The sequence below is a fragment of the Condylura cristata genome, unplaced genomic scaffold (genome assembly GCF_000260355.1).
Source record: "Condylura cristata isolate star-nosed mole 26May11 unplaced genomic scaffold, ConCri1.0 scaffold00035, whole genome shotgun sequence".
NCBI classification, from domain to species: domain Eukaryota; kingdom Metazoa; phylum Chordata; class Mammalia; order Eulipotyphla; family Talpidae; genus Condylura; species Condylura cristata.
Window position 1 is genome coordinate 6331511 of NW_004567136.1, and position 16651 is coordinate 6348161.

Sequence of the window (16651 nt, forward strand, 5' to 3'; positions counted from 1 at the left end):
CAAGCCATTTATAATGATTTAAAAAATGAGACAGCAAGTCTAAAAAGTCATATAAAACTACTGAAAGTAATTCTAGAAGACTAGAGAGACGCACTCAAGTATAACCAGAGTCCAAGTCATGGAGCCAGTACTGCTGCCACCTTCTAATTCGATGCATTTACTGCAACCACAATCACACACCTAGTAGGGTCTTCCTGTGATATCTGATTGTCTGACTATAAAATTACAAGGAGGATCAAAGGGTGAGCACAGCCCAGGCAACTGTAAACAACACAGCAAGGTGGGCAGGCACTTGTCCTACCAGTTTTCAAGATTTGTTACTAAGGTTGAGTAATTAAGACAGGTTGGTTTTAGCATAGGAGTAGATAAACAGACCAGTGAAGGAAAACACACCCAGAGACAGACAGACACATGCATGCACACACACACACAGTTTCTACTTAAAGATCTAAGACCAACCACAGCGGACGGAGCTTTAACTAACCCAGATAAAGTGAAAGGCACTTGCCTCACCAGTTGTAAATGATTAAATTATAGTAATTTTGATAGAACGCTTTCCACACAGCAAATAGAACATGGAAAAGAGAGAAACAGCCCCACATGTATGTGGGGACTTTATACTTGACGGACAGGTAGTTTATAGATTATCACGGAAAGCAGGAGACATTCCCTGCACAGTGCCAGGACACCGGGTCCACACACTGGGAATAACCAAACAACCCTGACCTCTCACCTCTCTCAGAGTAAATTCCAGGTTAAAGACCCAAATGGGAAAACTGACCTGAAATCTTAAGGGAGAACATCTCATGATTTGGAAAAAGAAGGCCTCTTTTTTAAAGACATTAAAAGTGCAAAAACTTCATAAAGAAGAAAACTGATGATAAAAATGACTAAATTAAAATTAAGAATAAGTTAAAGAAAGATAAGCCACACTCAAGAAGATATTTGCAATGCATGTTACCATCAAAAGACTAAAGATCAAAATATATGAAGATCTCTTACCCATCAATAGTCAATCTTCTCTCCAAATAACTTAGCTATTTTTACAACTGCAAGTCTCCATTTTGAAAAATGAATATTTAGCCTCTCTGAGAATATAATTTTTCTAGTTACTATTTCCAATACAGAGTGCTAAAACTGCCTTGAACATTAGAAATATTTTAAAAAATTTAGAAATGTGGGCCCTCCCTGGTGGCGCAGCGGGTTAAAGCACAGCACTAAGAAGCTAAAGCCACCTCAGCATGAGTTCGATCCCCGCCTGCCCCAGAGGAGATCCACATGGCATGACAGACCTCTCCTGACCCGCCCGCTGCTCCCCTCAGCAGTGTACTCTGTCGATCTGTCTGTTCTGCTCCCCACTCTGTCGCTGGTGAAGCCTCTTACTGTGTCCCTGCACCTCTGGCCTGCACCCAGTTCTACATGCATAAATAAATAAATCTTTAAAAAAATTTAGAAATGTGTTTCTATGATTATAAAATGATATCTATCTTAGAGTTTTGTAAAGATACTAAATATACATCTGAACTATTATTTAACTAATTTTAAAATGTTAAAATTAAAAGACAAATACAGGGAAAGTCATTAATGACACTTTATGCACACACACACACACATGTGCACAGCCCTGATTAACACTATGAAATTTTTTTGTCACTTTGTTCCTGCTAATATACATATCAATATTTAAATAGGCACAGCAACTAAGGTCTGAAGAGGCGGCGGGTCATTCAAGTGATGCCATTCATCAGTCAGCGGGAGATGCAAACTAAGACTCAGGGAGAAGGTTAATTTTGGGATGTCAAGTCAAAAGGTCGTTCTTAGAGCAACACAAAGTAAGAACTGCTGCGGGAGGAAGAGACTGTAAGGAAGAGAGCAAGAGAGAGCTCTAAGTGCTGGGATAAGGGTCATCGGAGATGCTGGATGGAAGAACTGAAGAGGAATGACACAGAGAAGTAGGAGACAACTGGGACACTGTGGGAGAGTTTCACGAAGCTGAGCTGCGAAATCCTGAAGGGTGGAGAATGAATAGCCAGGTGGCCAGCGAGAGTGCGGTGGCAGGATGGGGCAGAAAAGCAAAGAGCCAGGGAGACAGCCAGTGTGCCATGCCCTGGACAACCTGCAGGAAGGAGAAGGTGACGCATCAGCGGGAGTGCTCCCCAAGACACAGTCTGCTTGGTGCTAGGAGAGGAGCCCAGTGCACTCCAGCACGGCGCTGCCTGGGAAGAGAAGAGGCTCAGAGGCCTCAAGGCAGCGGGAGAGGATGAGCCCGTGCAAGGGAACTGACTGCTGACGGAGGTAAGAGCTGGTGTCCCCATAGAGATGTCAACTGGCAAGAACCCGTGTCACCACAGAGATCTGTCAGCCACCCTTGAGAACAGGACGCCCAGGTGAGAGGAACTTGGTGATTTTTGTACCAAGAGGTAACATGGAACAAAATCCTATTTAAATCAAAAAGTGACCACATTAAGCTATATCTAAGTGCTTACTAGAAATACAAAAAAATCCCTTGAATTTTTTTGCCTCAGATCGCCCAAGGCCTGGGCAGCGAGGCCAGCATTTAAGGGAAATTCCTAAGAAATGATGCTACAGGGAAGTTTCAAACTAACAACTGATGCAAGTGACTGACAAGCTCTTGTTTCCTCGAAAGAAAGACAATATTGACTTCTCTGATTTGAATCATGTCTTGATAATGCAACTGCCTGTCCTCACTTTTGGGGAATGCTGCACAGAATCCATGTTTCTGAGCTACATGGTCAATCACAAAATAGCAGGTTTGAGACAAAGAATTAAAAGCAAATTAGTTCAAGAGAAATAACCCAAGCCGCGCTTCCCTGAATATCCGTGACTAAAGCAGGAACGGGGTGCTTTGCAGTGCTCTGGGAAGCGAGACTGAGGTTGCTTTTCTCTGACATGGGGGGCTGGGTCACCACTGTGAGCTTCCCAACGCCTTCCACAGGCAAAAATGCCGTTCTCATCCATCAAGCGTCAGCCCCACCCTGAATGACTCGAAGTTAAAAGTACCGTTGACATTCTTTGCCGACACCCAACCAGCTGGACAAACAGGAAGGTTCATACCTCTAATTACTGCTTGAAAAGGGACTTGAACTGCAGGAGTCATAAAATTTCAAAAAAGAACATTTACCTTCGAAGTGTATGCACAACTGACGTCTACACCTGAAATATCTGGAACTTCTAAACTGGCTTTCAACTTCAAATACAAACTTTTATGAGAGGCAAAGCTAGTTAGCTTTGTTATAAGCCGGGAGAGACTCTTGAGTGCTTTGAGGAAGTTACGCTGGCAAAGATTTTCATCTGACGTGGGATGACAAAACAGTCGATGCCTTTCTGAAATAGCAGTTATAGTCCTTTAGGCTAAACTACACCAGTAAGTTGTGTGAGGGCCCTTTGAGGTAATATTCAAGCAATGACATAGCAGGGAGCCCCTCAGTGCCGAACCTCCAAGTGTTTGGGGAGTGGTCACCAGAAACTAAGTCACAAAGGAATGACGATCCCCCATCCTTCCACATTCCACAGGTGCTTCCTCTTGCTCATACAAACCCTTGGCTCTTTTGCACCCCACCCCACCCCCACGCAGCAACACTTGTATTTCTCCTGGGTATTCCGGACAGTTAACATTTGACTCATCACAGAAGGAGTCATCTCCTTTTCTGCCTTCAAAGTTGCTTACTCTTCAATTTCTCTGTGAATTTCATTAATTCTTTCTTCCTTAGATTTATCTTCTAAACTTTAGAGTCAATTGCTCTGCTCCAATTATCAGTAATGATTCTCGAAGTCCCTGCTTATTTCTGTGATGATGGCCATTTTCTTATAATTTTAGCATCTCCCATGAGGTGCTACTGACTTTACAACACCCCCCCCCCGCCCCCAAAGCAGCAGCAGCATTAGGGACCAGGAAAAGAGACTTGCTGAAAACTCAAAGGCTTGTGTCACTAGCCAAGGTCACCCCAAATAACTTCAAAGATTCCTGGCTTTCCCAGCTTGCTTGTTTTTCTTGCCATATAAAAAGAATCACATTTATGTGACAGCCAAAGGTTAAACAGGTTTTAAAACATAAGCCACGACAACAGACATATTTGAATTATGTAATTTCCAAGATGTTGAAGATGAAGGTTTAGGGGAAAAAATGTAAGAAAATGCCAGTGACTATGAATTCCAAATGCAACAACTCAAAGTATATGGTTACAATACAGGGGATTTTTAAAAGTTAGCTTATGGTCTTCACTCTATCCCAAATCTTTCAAAATTTAATACACAAAAGAGAAAGAAGAAAGGAATGTAAATGCTCAGACAGCTTGTGTGACATTAAAGCATGGAAATGAACATCAAAACATGATTTCAAAATGCCGGGAGTATGAGTATATAATTCATTTTAAATGAAGAATGTCAACTGATTCACTTTAAATAAAGCAAACAAAAAAGCTTGATTTCTTTCTGATTGCACAAAAACTTTCGCTTTTTCACTGCAAAGAACAAAACAGAGCCTCTGATTTGTGGTCCTGTTCCTGGTTATTCCCCAACCATCAAAGTTCCTGGCACACAAATCCCCTCCCAGCAAGCAGGTGGGGGTGCCCAGATACCACTCTGCCCGCATAGCTCAACTCCCTAAATATCAATCGCTTTCAGCAATTCAAATAACAAAGCAGCTTCAAATTGGAAAGGATTTCCATGTGCATTTCCACATTCAAGTCCATGTAGCAAGAGTGTAAGCAGAGTTATGAAAAGGCGGAGTAGGAAAATAGAAATTTTTAACGCCAGCTGGACGGCTTCACCCAAGGCCACCTGCTGGCAGGCTCTGCCCCCCTGTGGCCGCCGATCTGCATTGCGGCCACCCACCTGTCCTGGTGCAAAAGGGAGAAGTCCATGCCCCAAATAATCCTGTTCAACAGCCACCTACCTTCAGGACCACGCCTCCTAAGGTGGCCTCCACTGGGAAACTAGTGTTTCCCAGACTCTGCACCTTGAACAATGTGCGCATGCACAGAATTCCTATGCAAGCGCAGTGCTAGTGCAGTGCTAGTGCAGTCCCGCGGCATCTGATCTAGGTGTTCTCGCCACCGGGATTCCGCTAACTGGGACATTCAAGTTTGGGGATGAAGCTGAGGCCCCATTTCAAGGACATCTTTCCTGCTCACAATTCCATTTTTCTGGTAATGCTTCACTACATAGGGCTTATGAGAATTTCACTGGTGTTACATAAAGTCACGTGAGACTTTCCTGGGTCCCGAGGCAAACCAGGTGCCCACTGCCTCTGCCTGATACCTACTCTGTGGCCTGGGATCCCCCCTCTACCTCACCCAGCATCTCTCCTGGAAGCAGTGGTCCTCTCTGATCCCCACCCATGTGTGTCCCCAAGCAGAGGGCACAGCCACCAAGTTCTACCGGGCGGCCATTTCCCCAGCCTGTTCTTTCCCCTTTGCCCCACCCCCCAAACTCAGGGACCAGTCTCTGCACCTCAGAAGGTGAAAGCTAGCTCCAGAGCCAGCCCCAGAAGCAGAGCTTCTGTCCGTGCCCAGAGAAGGGAACTCCAGAACCAAGAGGTCACAAAGGTGTCCTAGGCAGGACCAGGTGGCAGGCTTCGAGGAGTGAGTCCAGGTGGGAGAATCCAGCCATATTTCATTCTTCCCATTAGCAGAGAGAAACGCATGATAACCAGATGAGTGAAAATACTACCAGCAACAGAGTGAGCTCTACTTGAAAGACAAATAGAACCAATTTTCTACACATAACTAGAAACTGTGTGGTGTGTGCATACAGACACAGATGCACCCCACAATTTGTTATGTTCCTCGGAGAGCATTTATTCTGTTCAATAACAAATGTGGAAATCAAATGATTCAGTTCAGAATGAAAAGTAATGAAAGATCATCTCTGAAAAGCTGAAGCAGATCCACTTCTGATGAAACAGAATTCCTTCCATAAATGGACTCATCGGGCACACGTGAACATATTCTGTCTTTATAGTTCTATATCTTCAATCTCTTCCAGCCTGTCTGCTCACCCGCTGCCCATGGCTAAGGTCATCAGCCACTCCAGTGTCCCCCTGCCTGGCCCCTGCTTATCCCTCCACCCCCACCAGCACATAGCAGTGTGCTCCATTCAGCGTACCCCTTTCAGTCGGGGGTGCTGTTAGACTATGACACAACTATCAGGGTTCATGACATCAACTCTGTAGGTTCTCAAGGAGTGAGGATTTGGGGCTGAAAGCAAAACTCACATTCTTCCTTTTCTCAAAAAAATAATAAAAAAATAATCAAAGCTAAACCTTTGTGGCCCTTCCTGAAGCGGCCTCACACTGTTGGCAGGTCCAAGTTGCCTTTTGTCTTCCCCCAGCGATCCGAGCTCAGGCATCTGCAGGTCGTACGCACGCTCCCTCTGGAACCTGCCTCCTCAGCGCCCGGAACAGCTGTCTCTGAACTTCTCCACTCTGACTGCCCGTGCTCCAGCCTTGTTCGCTCGCAAAACCATTCTGGTGAAAGAAACCTTTTCCCCCCCCCAAGTGGAAAGGTGTGTGTCCCCTCGACCTCCAGTAGAACAGACCCCAGCTGGAGGGGAGGATGGGGTTCAACACCACCCAGCCCAGAGCTCCAGGGCCCCAGAACAACCGGTGGTTTCCTCAACACACTGGTGTTTCAGCTCCTCCCCCCCCCCCACTTTGCTGCTGCTTCAGCGTAGCATGCTCCCCAACAGAGTCCCACATGTACCTCCAGATCCAGTTCCAGAGTCACGTACTTTGTGATTCTTTTCTTCCCTGCACCCCCAAAGCACGCTGTACTGGCCAGCTACTGCACACAGCACACTGTTTACTTATACTTCTGCCAGCTCGACTAGATGATGACCTGACGAGCTGGTGGTGTGAGAGGGGGGAGGGGGGCAGCGAGGAGAGGGGTAGGAGGACCCGGCTGAGCCTAACATGAGGCTACCATGTGTCCTGGCTGTGGGCGGATCTGCATGGAAGGAAGCGAGCCTGTGGGGAGGGTAGTGAGTGGAGACACGGAGAGGACAGTTTCCGCTGGTCTCCAAGAACAGCATCTAAGCTTTAGAGAGAGTGTCGCCAAATCAGTTTTGCTCAAGCGACGATCACACACAAGTTAATGCAGAATCGCCGGGTCCCATGTGCTCTTCTTATAAATAATGTTTTCTATATGCTTTTTACTAAGAACTAACTTTCTAAAAAGGCTGTACTTTCAATTCTGGTCTGATGAATAAAATCCTGTCTAAAATCAGAGCCAACAAACTTCTCAACTAGGAGTTGCTAATGAAGAGGGACTAAAGAAATGAGTTGCTGGCACAGGCAAAATTCTAAACTGCAAAACCAACCCAAAAGCCTGTTAAAGACAGAGGCTGACAAAATTCACAAGAATAGCACACTTACAACTGCTTCAAAACACAAGAGTCCTTGCAAGGTTCGCTAAAGGTCCCTTAGAAATAGCTGGACATTCAGAGTTTAATAAAGAAAGTACCATTAAGGGCCACTCATTGGTTATTAACTGGCAAACTTCATTCAGAAGGTTCTTGGAACTCCTAAGTTATAGAAGCATGTGGATTCCTTTCTTCTACAAAGGAGCCCAAAACTCTGACTCCTCTCACTTTGGAAAATCAATAAGGGTGGCAGTTCTGGTAGATTACTGTATCCTACAGCAAAACCTATCTGAGTGGGGCAAGAGGGAAATAAGGGCAGGGCTGGGCTTTTTACCAGTTAACTGCTGAAGGTTGGGGCTAGTTAAATTAAGCTCCTGAGACTTTTGACAGTCAAGCTGCTAGCTTCTGGCAGTTAGAGCACAGATCGGAAGGGTGTCTCTGGAGAAGCAGCCAGCTTGCCACTTATGGCTTTGGCTTGGACCTTGATCTCTGCTCAGTGGATGCTTTCTGGGATAGGACAGATAGCATTTGGCTCTCTCTCTCTTGCTCACTCCCTGTGTAAATGAATTCTGTTATTGTTTCATCCATGCCTGCTTCTGGGTTGTGTCCGACAGTCAGAAGCATACAGGTAAGGGACCTATCCACTGAGTCATCCCCGTAGGTTTACTTGGTTTCATTCACCTAGTATTCTTTTTTTAAAGTTGCCTCTTTGCTTACATCTGATAAAACCTACCTGCAAAAGACCACCAGGAACACACCTGTGGTCAAAGGAAGTTAGATCTATTAACTGATTGTAGCAAGCAAGAAAAGATTTCTATAGGGAACCAGGAGCATTTTAGTGGGGAAGGAAGGGCAGTCAACAAAGAAGAAAGGATATTTACACAAATATGGCTGGGGGGTTGTCAAGAGTTATTCAGTGAATGGTTTTGGCAAAGACTCAGAATTCTGAAACTAGGGAGTTGTGGGGCAATGAGTGATTTTACCTTCAGAACACCACTTAAGGGGCTGTGGAGTTACTGGTAAACAGATAGTATTTTCTAGTCTTACCTTAGAATCTATGGGTCTGAACAGACTGGTGGTAAAGAGCTAGAATCTACTCTGTTATGGGCACCGGGGAGCGCAGTTTCCCTGTTTTACAAATAAGGGTATATTTTGCAAGCTGTTCAGTTTCAGTGCCCTTCACACAGCCCTGCTAGCAGCCAGGCCACTTACTTCATTCAATAAATACTGATCTGAGCTCTACTAAATCCTGAGCACTATGCTATTGTGCAGCTATCCAGTTTCACCACCATGCAATCAGGAATAGGGAGGCAATATGAATATATAAATTATAAGAGACCCTATAAGGTCTTAGAGAAAAATAAAGACTTCTGGAATGAGGGAAAACTTAGGGAACAATTTGTTCTGGATAGACATTTCCATGGAGTTAACTAAATATACCACTTTAGGCAGAAAACCCTTTTTATTTTAACCATCTGGCTACAATTTTTCTTGCCTTTTTAAACTGAATATGATGTGGTCATATGTTATGCAAATTTCAGCTGTGTAAATCCAAACCACACAATACAAAGTATTAATAAAAATCTCACTTCGGGCACAAATCTGAAATGATATAAATGCTCCAATTTAAGAAATAGTTTCAAGAATCACAAAGTTTCAAATTGGCAGACTGAGTGGACTATAACGTGTATATGCTGCTGGCCCAACTATGAAGAAGCCTTAGAAGATACTTTCACAAAATTCCATGAAATCAATTGTATTTTACCTACTTATGACTTGATTTTTAATGCAGCATTAATTTTATGGTCTGTCCAATGCTAGGTTTAAGACCTGTGAGGGTATACAAGTGGACCTTGTTAACTACCTACTAAAAGTCTCCATATTTTTCTTTGTTCCTATCCTAGTAGCTTTGTGTGGCCCAAACTCCCAATTTCTACCCTCCCTTAAACATATTTTCTCTCTCCCAACAAAATTCCTCTAAAGGTTTTGAAACATGTCATTTTTGCCCAGTGGTTCTCACCGCTGACTGAATTCTCCTTTTATTCAAGCTTAAAAGAACATAATCACAAAATATAAATTGACTCAATTAATGTGCATAAAACTTTTTGCAGTAATTTTCTGTTGGCATAAAAAGAAAACTGGCAACCTAGGTTTAATGCCATGAAGCAGGAAATACATGGCCTGAGTGTGTGTGCAGGGCAGCTTCCTCAGGTGAAAGAATCTTCTCAGATGACTCCTTTCTCCCATTGAGGGAGGAGGCATAATCAAGAGAAACTGAAACATTTCATTCAATCTGTTGAATTTTTAAATGATTCTTTAACTTAATTTTAATGATTAAAATTTTAAGAGATTCTTATCACAAAAATATACGGAGAACTGATGAAACTCAACAAAAATAAAGTAAACAACCCCATCAAAAAATGGGCAGTAGAGCTAAAAAGACACTTCTCCAAAGAGGAAATGCAGATGGCCAACAGGCATATGAAAAAATGTTCAACATCACTCGTAATAAGGGAGATGCAAATTAAAACCACAATGAGATACCACCTCACCCCAGTGAGAATGGCACATCTTCAAACAACTAGCAACAACAAATGCTGGCGAGGATGTGGAGAAAAAGGAACTCTCTTGCATTGCTGGTGGGAATGCAAACTAGTACAACCACTATGGAAAACTGTTTGGAGGTTCCTCAAACTGCTAAACATGGAGCTTCCCTATGACCCAGCAATCCCACTCCTAGGTCTCTACCCAAAAGACACAAAAACACTGATTGAAAAAGATACCTGCACCCCCATGCTTATTGCTGCTTTATTTACAATTGGAAAAACATGGAAGCAGCTCAAATGCCCAAAAGTAGATGACTGGATTAGAAAGATGTGGTACATATATACAGTGGAATATTACTCAGCAACCTAAAAAGAGAAACACATGTCTTTTGCAGCAACTTGGATGGAGCTGGAAAAGATCATGCTTAGTGAGATAAGCCAGAAAGGAAAGAAAAATACCGGATGGTTTCACTCATAGCAGGAGTATAATGGACCAGGCGAGAAAATAACAAAAATAATGAACAACCATATACCAGGGACATTTTGCGGGGGTGGAGTGGGGAATGGGATCGAAAACCTGAGGGGGGGGGAGGAAGTGCACAGGATTTTGGTGATGGCACATGGGTGACATGGTGATAGGAAATCAGCAGGGATTACAATTGAGATGGGGAAAAAAATGTGCAAAATGATGTAAAAATAAACTTTTTAATAAAAAAAAATTTAAGAGATTCTTAAAATTCTTTGACTACATACTGAGAATCCAGAGAAGGGCAGGGACAGAAAATTAGTGAAAATTCAACTAAATAACTCTAAAACTGGCACCAGAATGAGATGCAATAGTGAACAATGTAAATACCATTTACTAACATTTAAAATTAACAGTCACTTTTCTTCATATTAATTATCAGTTTATCACTCTATTACCTCAAAAACACTTGCCACATGATTTATATGGTATTTTATTCATTAAATGATCTCCTGACCAAAAAGAAAGAGAATGGAGCATCACACACCCAGACTTCCAACTATACTACAAAGCTATAATAATTAAAACTGCATGGTACTGGACCCAAAAAAGAGACACTGACCAAAAGAACTGAATAGAAAACCCATAAATAAACCCACATATTTATGGACAACTAGTCTTTGACATGGATGCAAAGACTAGAAAAAGGACAGTTTGTTCAATAAATGGAGTTGGGGAAAATGGACTACATGCAAAAACATGAAGTCAGACTACTACCTTATACCATGCACAAAAACTAACTCAAGATGGATAAGACTTGGACATAAGCTCTGAAACCATAAAATATATAGAATAAAATGTAGACAAAACATTATATCACATACATTTTAGTAACAACTTTAAAGACACATCCCTCTAAAGCAAAGAAATTGAAGGAAAAGATGAACAGCTCAGATTATACCAAATTAAAAGCTCCTGTACAGCAAAAGAGACATTTCCCTACTGCTAGGGAAAAAAATTACACACAATACTACTGATCACAAAGCTCTACAAATAGTTGATGAGACTCAACTAAAACAGGAAACAATCCAGTCAAAAAATGGGCAGAAAAGCTAAAAAGATACTTTTCCAAAGAGGAAATGCAAATGGCCAATGGGCATATAAAAAAATGTTCAACCTCACTTGTATCCAGGGAAATGCAAATCAATGAAACCACAATGAGATACCACCTTCTACAGGCAAGAATGGCACATATTAAAAAAAAAACAAACAGGAAACAACAAATGTTGGCAAGGATGTGGAGAAGAAGGAACTCTCCTACATTGTGGGTGTGAATACAAACTAGTCCGACTACTATGGAAAGCTGTATGGAGGTTCCTCAAGCTGCTAAAAATGGAGCTTCCATATAATCCAGTAATTCTACTCCTAGGTATCTACCCAAAGGACACAAAAACATTAATTCAAAAGGACACCTGCACTCCTATGTTTACTTCAGCTCTTTTTACAGTAGGTAAGATATGGAAACAACCCAAATGCCAAAAAACAGATGACTGGATCAAGACAATGTGGCATATATACACAATGGAATATTATTCAGCAATCAAAAAAGATAAATTCATACCATTTGCAGCAACATGAATGGAGCTGAAAGGCATTATGCTCAGTGAAATAAAACAGAGGATAAAGAAGGAATGTCAGGGAACAAAATAAGGAACCAGGGAAAAAATAATAAATTCAAAACCAAAATTAGCAGGCAACTATTAATCAGAGATACTCTACAGGGGAGGGGTAGGGAGAGGGATCAAAACAGGGGCAAGAATGTGTTCTTACACAAGGGACCAAGGGGAGGGTGCATAGGTGAACTGGTGGTGGGAATTTTATGGGGACTACACCTGAGAAGAGAAAGCATGCATTGTACAAAAAGGAAGAATGATGTAAAATATATATTTAAAAAAAGAAAAAAGAACTCAGGTTTTCAAAGCCAAACACAGCTTCTTAACAGACTTGCCCAGTCTAGGCCTTGCTTAAGAAAACTGTACCAGGTCTCTGTGGGGCATTGTCTCATGGAACTAGGGGGACTGGATGGGTTCCAGTATCCCCCAGTACACTAAGATGGCAATCAATTATGCTGTAGGGTTTACAAAATGAACTAGAATGCCCATCCCATTTAATTCCCACAGAGAAAGCCGAAACAATCACCTCTCCCCAGGAGTGAAATGGCATCAATCTGACACCCGGGACCAAAGCCAACAGTCTCAGCTGGAACCTGAGGCTTCTCAAGCTGGAATGGAGACCTTGAAACAAACCACAGCTAATGGACCTCTCACTCCACTTGCTGTTTTCCCCAAAGCCATAAAAATTATATTTTATTCTTAGGCAAAGTTATGGTAAACTAGAAAAATGAAAACATAAATGTTATCCTTTGGTCGTACAAATTTGTTAAATGCATATGAAAGGAAATTATGAATTAGGGTTGCTTTATTTTGTTTTTTATTTGGTCGTCAAGAGAAGTTACATAGCTTTAAAAATTAAAAACTTTAAAAAATCATGCCTAATATAACACATTTCCACTTTTTTTGAATTAGCAGAACATTTATGAAGAGATGTCTCTGATGACTAAGCAATTCCCTAAAGGAGTAAAGATGATCTAACCTATAGAAGTGGACATCACCACAGACCCTTTCTCAAGGGCCTCAGATGAAGTTGCTGAGATGCTAAACTTGGCTTCTTCTCCATGATTACATTACAGAGTCAAGAGCACTAGAGAAGAGAATTTGAACACCTTTCACCTCCCACACTCCACCCTGTTTTGTTAAGTGTAGCAATTTCCTTCTTTTAAAAAAGAAGATAGATTTTTTAAAGTGGAGAGGAAAATATCCTTTTTTCACCCCACATCAAAGATGCTCTATGCTCTACGCATTTTGGCTATTAGTATTATTGTCAGTTGTGGTATAAAGTTGGGTCACTCCAACTTTAAACATTTCTTCTTCTTACTTACCTACCTGGAAATACTGCTTGGAAGATTTGTTGTTTGGAAATCAGTTTGTTGCTTTTCTAAAAATACAACACGCTCACTGTAAAAATTTCTAACACCCTAAAAATGTTAAAGAAAATACAAATTGCCGTCCTACCATTAACAGACTGACTGCAGTAGATGCATTTTATTCATCCCGTCCCATTTCTGGCAGATAAGCTGTCCCTAAACCAAAGGCTGAGGTCTTTCACCACATCCTGCAAAGTAGAAAACCACAACCGATATCGTCCGTGAAGCCAGTGGACGCTACACCAGAATACATGCCTCCTCCACAGAATCAACCTTCCATAACCTCAACTTCCCCACCCTTTAAACCCCAAGTCAAGTCAAAACGCCTTCCCCCCCGGGGCAGCTGACATTTCTCTCTTGAGATAAAGTCAAACAGGAAGATCATCAAAAAGAAAGAAAAGAATTCTTTGCTGTGAACTGCATCCCCGCCAGGATCAGTTGGCCACTTCAGCCAGATCAACTTTCACAGAAGGAGGCAGAGAATAAAGTACCAATAAATTTCAAATGTATCCATCACAATAAAAAGATAACTCTGCCAACTTTCCTTTGCTGCTGAATTAATCTTCTTACTTCTGGGAAACTGAAGGCAACCTTACACAGAGCACCGCTATTTCTATGTTGTCATATTCTAGAGAAATTGTAACATCTTCCCCATCGCACTGCTGCTGTTTGAACCAATAAACACATTATATTTCATGATGTGCCAAATGAATAAATTACCAGATTATGCTTCAGCAGTGACAACATTTAACATTATGCAAAAGAAACTAGAAAGCTTCAATTCCATTTTTATATTCCAACAAATGATTTAAACTTGTTTCTCAATTTCATATTTCACTTTTGAAAAGCAACTTATTTTAAAACATACTCCTATGTTCTTGCTAGTTCTTTAACTTAACAAGATTTTCTTAACAAGTAAATTTGCTTAGGAAGAGTTTATTCCCATTTTTGCTTATTGCTAATATGTCTTCTGATATTACACCTTCTTATGCCTTGCACTGAACACATTTTCAAGCAAAACAATTAAGTAAAATTATTTTAGGAAAAATAATCACTAAAATTTTTAAAAAGGAGCATCTACATTTACTCAAATTTTGCTTCCATTAAATATAAGCAAACCATGCAAAAGTCAAATCCTCAAATAAGACAGGTTTTAATTTCACACATTGTTGCCAACTTTGATCCAATGGTGGCCAAGAGTATTATTTTTTTTGGCCAAGAGTATTTTTATAACTTAAAATTTTTGTTGCTCTAAGTGAATACATATGGTCTACCAAGCATCCTAAACACTACTAATTTGCCACTGAACCCAAGGATACATAAATTTGAACTAAACCTTCTAACAGCCAAGCAAATTCTAGTATTTTATTATGTCTGTGCAGGTATCTCTCATAAACTAGGAAAATACAATTAACAGGAAGGGACAGTGGGCTGGTGCCATTGTTCCTCCAAAGTCATACATGAATTTACCATGAACCTCAATGAACACCTGTCACTAGGCCTGGAAAAAAAATTACAATCACTAATGTAAGCCACTTAGAAAAGAAAGAAAGCACCATCACACATTAAATTCAAATCTATCCTTATAATATTACAGTCATTCTGTTTTCTGCCACTACCAGAAAGGCAGGTGTTTGGAGTTCAAACATTTAGGTTGCTACTTATGTAGGTTTGTGATTTTTCTAAGAAATTTGCATTAATACTTCACTGAACATAATTCAATGTTTTCACTGAGATATAACAGACATAAACATTTTCTCAGTTTCCGGGGTAAATATAATGAGCACGTACTTGCAAACCTGTGATATGATCACCCTGGTCAGTCTAGTTACCGCCCACCCCATACAAAGTTACATAATTTTTCCTTAGAAAGAACTTGTAAGATTTACTCTCTTAGTTCAATTTTTGATAGTTCAGGAAGCGTTTCTATGTATTGGCTTTTGTATCAGATTCACCATCATGGATCATTCCTTTGAAAGGTACCCTATCCATGCCAGTTAGGGAAGTGTGCTGACTGGTAACCTGTGGAGTAAACCAGTTTTCACGAAAATGTGCTTACCACAAAATAAGCCTGCTGTGCTTTTAGGAAAATAACAAAATGAGATAGTTTTGCATATTCTTTGGTAAATGAGAAAAGTACTGAGCAGTCAGCTTACCGTGAGTTCACAGAAATCGATGCTATCGAGGCTTTTGCTTCTGTGTAGTCTCCCTTTGATTCGTCTTAAAGAAGGTTTTCCTTGGCTGACACTAGAAGTAGCACCATTAGGATTTTCAGAGGATGGCGTTACCCTTCAAGAAGGGAAAAAATGATTTTAAAAGGCAGGTTTATAGGTGAACACTTCTGTCACATATGAGGCAAACATTTATGTGAGGACAGCTTTGGGCATGTCACACTTGTTTTTAACCAAACTGCCAAGAATCTCAATGGAGATCCACTCTAGCAGACATTCTCCCAAAATACCCTGATCAGTGTGCAGCTTCACAGAGTTCAAATTTTCCAGTCTTAAGAGTTACTAAAAGCCACTCTGTAGCCCTCAAAGAGCAATGAGACTCGCTGATGATGCCTTCTGGGGGTAGCTACAGATCAACCCTCAACCCATGCCAGGCACTGATCATCAGATTCTGTGCAGAATGCAGTCATTAAGCATGAAAATAACTTGAAATGCCAACAAGACTGGCTTAATACAGCTTCATTATGGAACCAAGAAAATACAGATCAGGAAACATGGCAAATCATCGCAGCCTTCAGAATGTACTTTGAGACAGTCACATCCATAAAGACACCCATTTAAGACTGTCATCTACTTGTTCATGTCTCTGTCGGGGAATTTTAGATCAGGACTCCTGGAGACCTGGAAGTTACTACTCAGAAGATGACTGCTGTAGAGATAAGGTTATACAGTAATGCAACTGGTGTGTAAGGGTGGTTTATCAAACAAGTGTCCTGTTTTATGACCCTATCCTATTAATAATAGCTAGCAAACTAGATGATTTACTTAATTTTTTATATTTAAGACAATGAAGCAGATAAAATTGGTTTTCTGTTGCTTGAAAGGGACACACCGATGGAATGGCTAGAAAAATGGTGAGTTATAGATTAAGAATAGATTGTCATAAAATAGATTAGTTTATGTGTGGCTACTGCTTAAAATAAAAGTATTGCATCCATACAGTTAGAATAATTGAAGAGTAGAGAAAGATTTAAAAAAGAGAACA

The 16651-nt window shown here is 41.1% G+C and overlaps 1 protein-coding gene across 5 annotated transcripts in view; it reads right to left on the bottom strand.

The window, feature by feature from the left end:
* TJP1 (tight junction protein 1) overlaps nt 1–15663 on the bottom strand; it is a 169309-nt gene extending 153646 nt beyond the window's left edge. For 4 of the 5 annotated variants that reach the window (XM_012732745.1, XM_012732743.1, XM_012732742.1 and 1 more), the window contains exon 1: nt 15592–15637. The gene's annotated coding sequence lies outside the window, so the exon portion shown is untranslated. Of the gene's footprint in view, nt 1–15591 lie in introns of all 5 variants that reach the window. The other variant, XM_012732746.1, reaches the window with a different exon arrangement.
* Nucleotides 15664–16651: the final 988 nt, after the last annotated feature.